We start from the raw sequence: 6,920 nt of genomic DNA on the forward strand, positions 1-6,920 counted from the left end.
AAGGCGAGGCTCACCGAGCCATTTATCCCTCCGCCCTTCAATTAATCCCACATGTGTTTATCGGCCAGGTTGGCACAATAAACTATCTCAGGAACCTATGCTCTAGACCAGTGGTTCTCAACCTTCCTAATGCCATGACCCTTTAATACAGTTCCTCATATTGTGGTGACCCCAACCATAAAATTATTTTCATTGCTACTTCATAACTGTAATTTTTGCTACTGTTATGAATCAGGCAAGCCATGTGAAAGGGTCTTTTGACCCCCAAAGGGGTCACGACCCACAGGTTGAGAACTGCTGCTCTAGATGGAGGCTGTGTCTAGAAACAGTAGCTTCACAGTTTGATACATTTGTTTAATAGAGGATTTTATGATTCTGTAGAGAGACTTTTTTGACTGACTGTCATGCATGTGTGTATTATGTATATATGTATGTATTTGTAACTTTAAAAAAAATTACATGTCAGCATAAAGGTTTTAAAATATGCGATAGGCAATTTTTTAAAACAACTGAAAGTACGTTATGTAGTAAAGTGAACATCATATACTTAACGTATGTGTCATGACATTCAGAAGTGCCTGATAGAGACCATTTTGAAAATAGAGCAGACACTGCGTGATTGATGGTTACTCACAGAAAAACAGATAGGGTTGAGTAGACCCGGCTGCCATCCACAGATTAGGCCATAGATAAGCACACCTCAGTAGAACACATACGGTCCCTTCTCCCGGGATTACATACTCATCAGACAGTCATGCCTGCATGCTGACTAGCATGTACAGAGACTGGGTAGGGAAAGGGTTATGAAAGTGGGTTAACGAAAAGTGAAATAGAAGTGGGAACATCCCTGCAGGCAGTAGATACCATTTTTGCCCCAGTTCAGAGCAGTCTAGATTTATTGGCTCCAGCAAACAGCCCTCTCTCTTGACCCCACAGCCATCTGTCTTCACCTTTTGTACAGTAGCATCCAGAGAGCTGGTGAGAAGGGAGCGTTTGTGATGTAGTACACATGTGGCCCCAGCCACCCTCCAGTATTAGCAAGTTTCTGTGGTCCCTCCATTGCCCCTTCTTCCCACTTTTATGAACGTGAGGAGGGAGAGACTCAAAACAATACAGTTATGAAGGGCACCCCCCTAAAATCAGCAAAAAGGTCTGCTGGGCAGAACTTTCATAGTACACATTTTCCCAGTTAGGCAAGCATGGAGTACCTCACTCACTCTCAGTTAGTGCACCCAGTGGCATCACCTCTGAAGGTTCTCTGTGGTCACATTGAATTTTTTTATAAAGGCAGTTTCATTTGAACCTTCTTTTTTGTGATGACCGGTTTAAGAGAACAGCTTGTGGCAGTGAACTTTTGTTTCCTGCTCAGGAAAAATGCAGAAACGGTTGTGATGTTGAACACAGCTTACAAGTACAGCACTATGGATAAAACCCCAAGTGTTTCAAAAAAGATGAAATGTCAGTTGATGACAAACCTTGTTCTGGACGTCCATCGACTAGTCTAATGGATGAAAATGTTGACAAAATTCGTGCACTTTGCTGAAAGACCCCCGACGGATCATTGCAGAGATTGGAACTCGGTTCAGTGAATTTTAATGGATTTGGGAATGAGAAGGGTCACTGTAAAATGTGTGCCTCAGGTTCTGACTGACCAGGAAAAAGGAGTGTTGATTGGAAGCATGCTAAGCTTTGAATGAACAGCTCTGAAGCGACCCAGACTTGTTTTTCCAAGTTCATTACTGGTGATAAGACGTGGTGCTATTCTTATGACACCAAACCAAACCTCAATCAAGCCAGTGAAAGATGCCATCATCACCTCTCCCAAAAATTGCTCATCAAGGGAAATCGAAGATCAACACAATGCTCATTTGTGTTTTTGATGTGAGGGAGATAGTGCATTTGGAGTTTGTTCCACCAGGTCAGACTGTTAATCAAGCTTTCTATTTAGAGGTTCTGAAAAGATTGCGTAACCGTGTGAGACAAAAAAAGGCTTGATTTGTGGTAGACTGGGAACTGGTTTTGCCGCCACGACAATGCACCTACTCACACAGGCATCTCGGTGTGCCAGTTTTGGGGAAAAAACAGCATGCCTCTCTTGTCCCATGTGCCTGATTCACCTTACCTCACTGTGTGCAGACTTACCATATTTTTGTTGCCTCAAATGAAGTGAGACATAAAAGGACAGTGATCTGAAGATGCTGAAGAGATGAAGAAAAAAACAAGGGAAGTGCTGTCAGCCATCCAAACAGATGAATTTGAAAAATGTTCCCAAGAATGGAATTGCAGACTGGACAAATGTATTAATGTAATGGAGAGTACTTTGAAAGTGATAAGGTTGTTTTGTAAACAAATTTAAATACATAGTTTTGAAAAAAATTCCGGGTTTTCTTGGGTACCTCCTCTATTTTGTTCTGTAGGTTTTTCACCTATTTGCTTTTTGTTGTGTTGACTGTTATCTCACCTGCTACTGAATCATTCTTGGACTATGCCCTGGTTCAGTTTAAAGTGCACTCCCCTGCTCAAAGTGCTGGCCTTCAGGGGGCTGGAGGAGGCACACTGTACTGGCATATGGAGTTCACAGTCAGTTGCAAGTGGGACCCAGAGATGTGGCTGCCCCTCCCTGCAAAGCTGCACTTTTATTGTATGAGGTTGTATATAGAGTAGGTTGATCCAAATCTAAGTAAAAATGACTTGCAGTATTTATTGAACTCCCAGAAACCTTGACTTTGGAGTGAGCTCTCGGTGGCACAGTGGTCAAGTGCTCGGCTGCGGACACTCCGAGGGAGAACGAGGTGGCCATCTGTTTCCAGAAAAAGTTCCAGCCTTGGGAACCCTGTGGGTCGGTCGCCTCTTAATTATAGCGTTGCTAATGGACTTGTTTTGTCGTAAAGGAGTGTGGCTCGATTCCTCTTTCTTTAGTTATCTAGACAAAATTGTTGACATTGCAAATTAATTAGTCTTACATCATTTATAAACCTGCTAAGCTTTGAATACAGTACTAATCTGCCTGTAGAGCATTCCACTGTTTTTAACGTCTCATCGATATTATGCTCAGTCCCTCAGTAATGCTGTAAGAAGGAAAGGGGACCGATTTCTACCCGAGTGCATAGAAAGAGAAGTGAAGGATGAGAGGATGACTTGCTGTCACGTCTTTGTCTCCTAGCCTACGCGGCTTTCTGTTGCTCTTCGGTTTTGAGTTACTTTGGAATGTGTTTTTAGTACAGACATGCCTTATTTTAAGACTTTTTAAAAAGACTTTCTCACACTGCGCACAGTGTGATGTTGGGAAATTCACACCTTTGACAAGGGACACGGTCCTGCAGATGGACACAGCATTGCCCGGCCAGGACAGCCAGCGCAGCTTCCCATTCCTGTTGCCCTTTCATTCCAACACCAGTGCCTCCCTCGCGACGTTCGTATAGCCATTACCTTCCTTGGCGCGCCAAGTTTCTGAACTTGGTCCTGGGGACTGGAGATACTTTGATCCAGTAGAGAAAGCTCCCTCATAGGATCTGGATGGGTGCAAGCAACAAAATTACCCAGTTCCTTTCAAACTGATGAATTTCCTAAAGAGATTTCTGTTTAAATACCTAGCCAAAGACATTCTGGTGCCTTAAATGTCCTAAGAACATCCTATAATCCTTCAGGGCTTGGGCTTTGGGCTTGGCGCAGGATAGGGAAGGGGGAGTATTCCATTATCCTTCAAAAACTTGGTGTACTTGGTTTCTCCCGAGATAATTTCCCTTTCCAGTTAAACTTGGTTTCCTAAAGAAATCCCTTGCCTGCCGCAGGTGTAGTTCATAAAACATGATTTGTATATTCGGCATAGGATGCCACCCACGTGTACATCACCAAAGAAAGCCAGACTTGAACATAATTTAAGTGCAGGTGTTTTACCCGCTGTTCATTATTCAAAGGACTTTTTAGATAAAGTGGGTTTGCACGTACCCAGCCGGATCAGGGAAATGGGTGTCGCCGAGTTTGGGGTCACGGTGTGCGTGTGGAGGAAGCAATGCTATTTTCAAGTACGGAGTCCAAATTATTGCCCAATTATTGCCAAGCCATAGCTCCGGCTTTACCAAATGATTACAACCCAGCTGCAATCAGTTCCTTAATTCTACACAAATGGCGCAGCCCCCATGGTCTCTAAAGTGCTTAGAAACAGTTTGTTTATGAAACAAACAACTCGACAGAAAGTCCAGTGAGCTATGAGCTGGTTAGGGGATGTATGGGCATAGATTTAAGCTGAGTTAGCCAGGGTGGGGGGATAGCTACCAAAGAGTGGTTTTGTAAGGGGGCTGGAGGACTGTGGACCCCAAGTTCAACACCAGAGGGCTTGTCTTTGGGGGCAGCATGGGCTGGCAGTGTCAGTGTGGGGTGAATGCAGGTGGAGGCAGGCAGAAAGCTACTGGCAAAACCAAACACACACGCAGACACCAGAAGTTGAACTCTTGGCCCTCATAGCCTGATCTCAGCTTTGCCCCTCTTTGCCATTTGACCTTGGGTGAAGCATTTCACTCTGATGGTCCTAAGTTTATATAAAATTTGAGATTTGACTAAAATCTGTGGTTTCCCAATTAAGGTACTTGAATTCCAGCAGATAAGGTGGGTGAACCAAGAGTTATGAGATAACATGGTAAAATATGATAGAGAGTCTGACAACTTATGGTTGTATTAAAACAGCCATAGCTATATTATAGAGTAAGACACAAGAATTACATGCAGTTGTAAGATAGATGGAAGATGAAGTTTTCTACACTCGTTAAAGAGTTAGTCTCTGAAACCCATCGGTGCAATTCTACGTGCCCTGTCGGGTAGGTCTGAGTTGGAATTGACTTGATTGCAGTGAGTTTGAGTTTTATAGTTTAAGATAAACTGTGAAAAAGAAAGAAAGGGGGGAAACCCCTCTCTCTCTGCAAAGCCCATTAAGGCTGTGTGCCCAGGCTTTTGGGTAGCTGAGCAGTGGACTGCTAAATGAACTGGTGGTGGTTCAGACTTCCTAACTGCTCAGCTCAGCTCCGGGGAGAAAGGTGCGGCAGGCAGTCTGCTTCCATAAGCACTTAACAGCCTCAGAAGTTCTGTTTGACCAGTTCTGCGCGGCCCTGTAGGGTCACTTTGAATTGGAGTCGACCGGATGGCAGTAAGCAAGTTTGTTTTCAGTCCATACGACTCTTGAGAGGAAATGTTTAAGAATCCCTGGTTGCTAGATGGTACTGAAATCATCTTTCACTCCTACTTCACATACCTCTCATTTGTAAGAGTTGATCACGCTGCTTCCTGTGTCAGTAATTGCTTGTTATTGTCATGGCTGTAGTTGTCAGTGTGTAGATTCATTTGATTCATTCTATTATATTTACTGTTTGCTGTGTATTAGATCCTGTCTTAGACTTCAATAAGGGATTTTTTGTTTGTTTGTTTTAAGATTTAACTCAAGTAGTTACTTTTTTGAGTAGCTAATACATTCACATGATTCACAAATTAGATAGTATAGAAGGATATACAGTGACAAGTGAGCAAGGCTCCTCTGGAAATCATGTGTTGATGGTTTTTTATGAAACCTCCTAAGATAAATACAGATGTAGGTATAGGTACAGATAGAGACATAGGTCTGTTTTCTCTCGTTTTAAATTTTAATAGAACATTGTTTTATTTTTATTGTTAAATTATATCACATTTGCCAGTTCAGTGTTTTCCGGTGTGCAGCTTCGTGAGACCAGCTGCATGAAGGATGATGCGTGCTCATCATCAGTGTCTGTTGCCACATTTCCCATCAACAGAAACAGAAATGGAGACTTGCTGCTTCATAAACCACGACTTCCCTTTTCTCTTCCCTCCCTCCCCACTATTAAACATGTCCTGATGCATCGTTCTTGCTTAAGTGGAGGGGCAGCGGAAAAGAGGAAGGTGGTCATGTCTCTCTGAGTCAGAACCCACTAGCCCGCATCTCCAGATTTGCTTATTATTTAAGTGAAATCACATTCTCCCCCCTCTCCTACACAGACGATAACATGAGATGCACCGGAATCTGCCCCTTGATCTTGTTGTTGTTGTTATTTAACGATTACATTTGCATTTTGAAGTGACCACGCTGAATGGCCATAGCACACTCTTTAGTACTGGTTAAGAATGGGATTGCGGAAACTTGCTTGCTATATTGTTTACATCTCTACGCTGTTTGAATAGATAAAAGAGCACGCGTTTCTTTTATATTAAGGGAGAAAGTTCTTTTCTGCAGAAAGAGATAAAACCAAACCCAGGGCCATCAACTTGATTCCAACTCTAGCGAGGCTCTGAGGACAGAGTAGAACTGCCCCATAGAGTTTCCACGGCTGTGAATCCTTCTAGAAGCGAGTTACCACATCTTTTTTCCCTCAGGACAGTTGTTGGTTTCAGGATGCCACTGGCCTTCTGAGTCATGGCAGCCGAGTTCTTTAACCACAGGGGCCTCTGCGACTCAGTAAAGCGGCGAGGGCAGAGAGGAGGGTAACTAAGTGAACACTCACCCATTGGGTGCCATTGAGTGGAGGCAGACTCTTAGTGACACGAATGACAGGGTGGACCTGCCCCTGTGAGTTTCTGAGACTAACGCTTTACAGGAGGAGAAAGCCCCACTGATATCCCTTAAAGCCGCTGCTGATTTCAAACTGCTGACTTTAGGGCTTAACACAGATTTAAAAAGCACATCGTTGACCCTTCTAATAGTTCCGGAAGGGGCTTGGGACCTATGGGGTGGGGTTAAAGATGTGAGTGTGGGTTAATAGTGGGGGGGGGTGTTAAAGATGTGAGTGTGGGTTAATAATAAGGTGACCAGACGTCCCGCTTTGGGCGGGACAGCCCCAATTTTTGGCGTTTTACAAAAGTCCCGATTTTTGGAAAGAATGTACGACAAGCTAGGGAATGGTCTGTTTGGTCCATATAGA

General features: G+C 43.6%; 1 protein-coding gene across 2 annotated transcripts in view; it reads left to right on the forward strand.

The window, feature by feature from the left end:
* The window catches only part of SGMS1 (sphingomyelin synthase 1), a 164,119-nt gene that overhangs the window by 80,770 nt on the left and 76,429 nt on the right, over window positions 1–6,920 (forward strand). The window lies entirely within an intron of this gene.

Source organism: Echinops telfairi, unplaced genomic scaffold, assembly GCF_000313985.2.
Source record: "Echinops telfairi isolate 266 unplaced genomic scaffold, ASM31398v2 ScPeMD7_70;HRSCAF=299, whole genome shotgun sequence".
Lineage (NCBI taxonomy): Eukaryota > Metazoa > Chordata > Mammalia > Afrosoricida > Tenrecidae > Echinops > Echinops telfairi.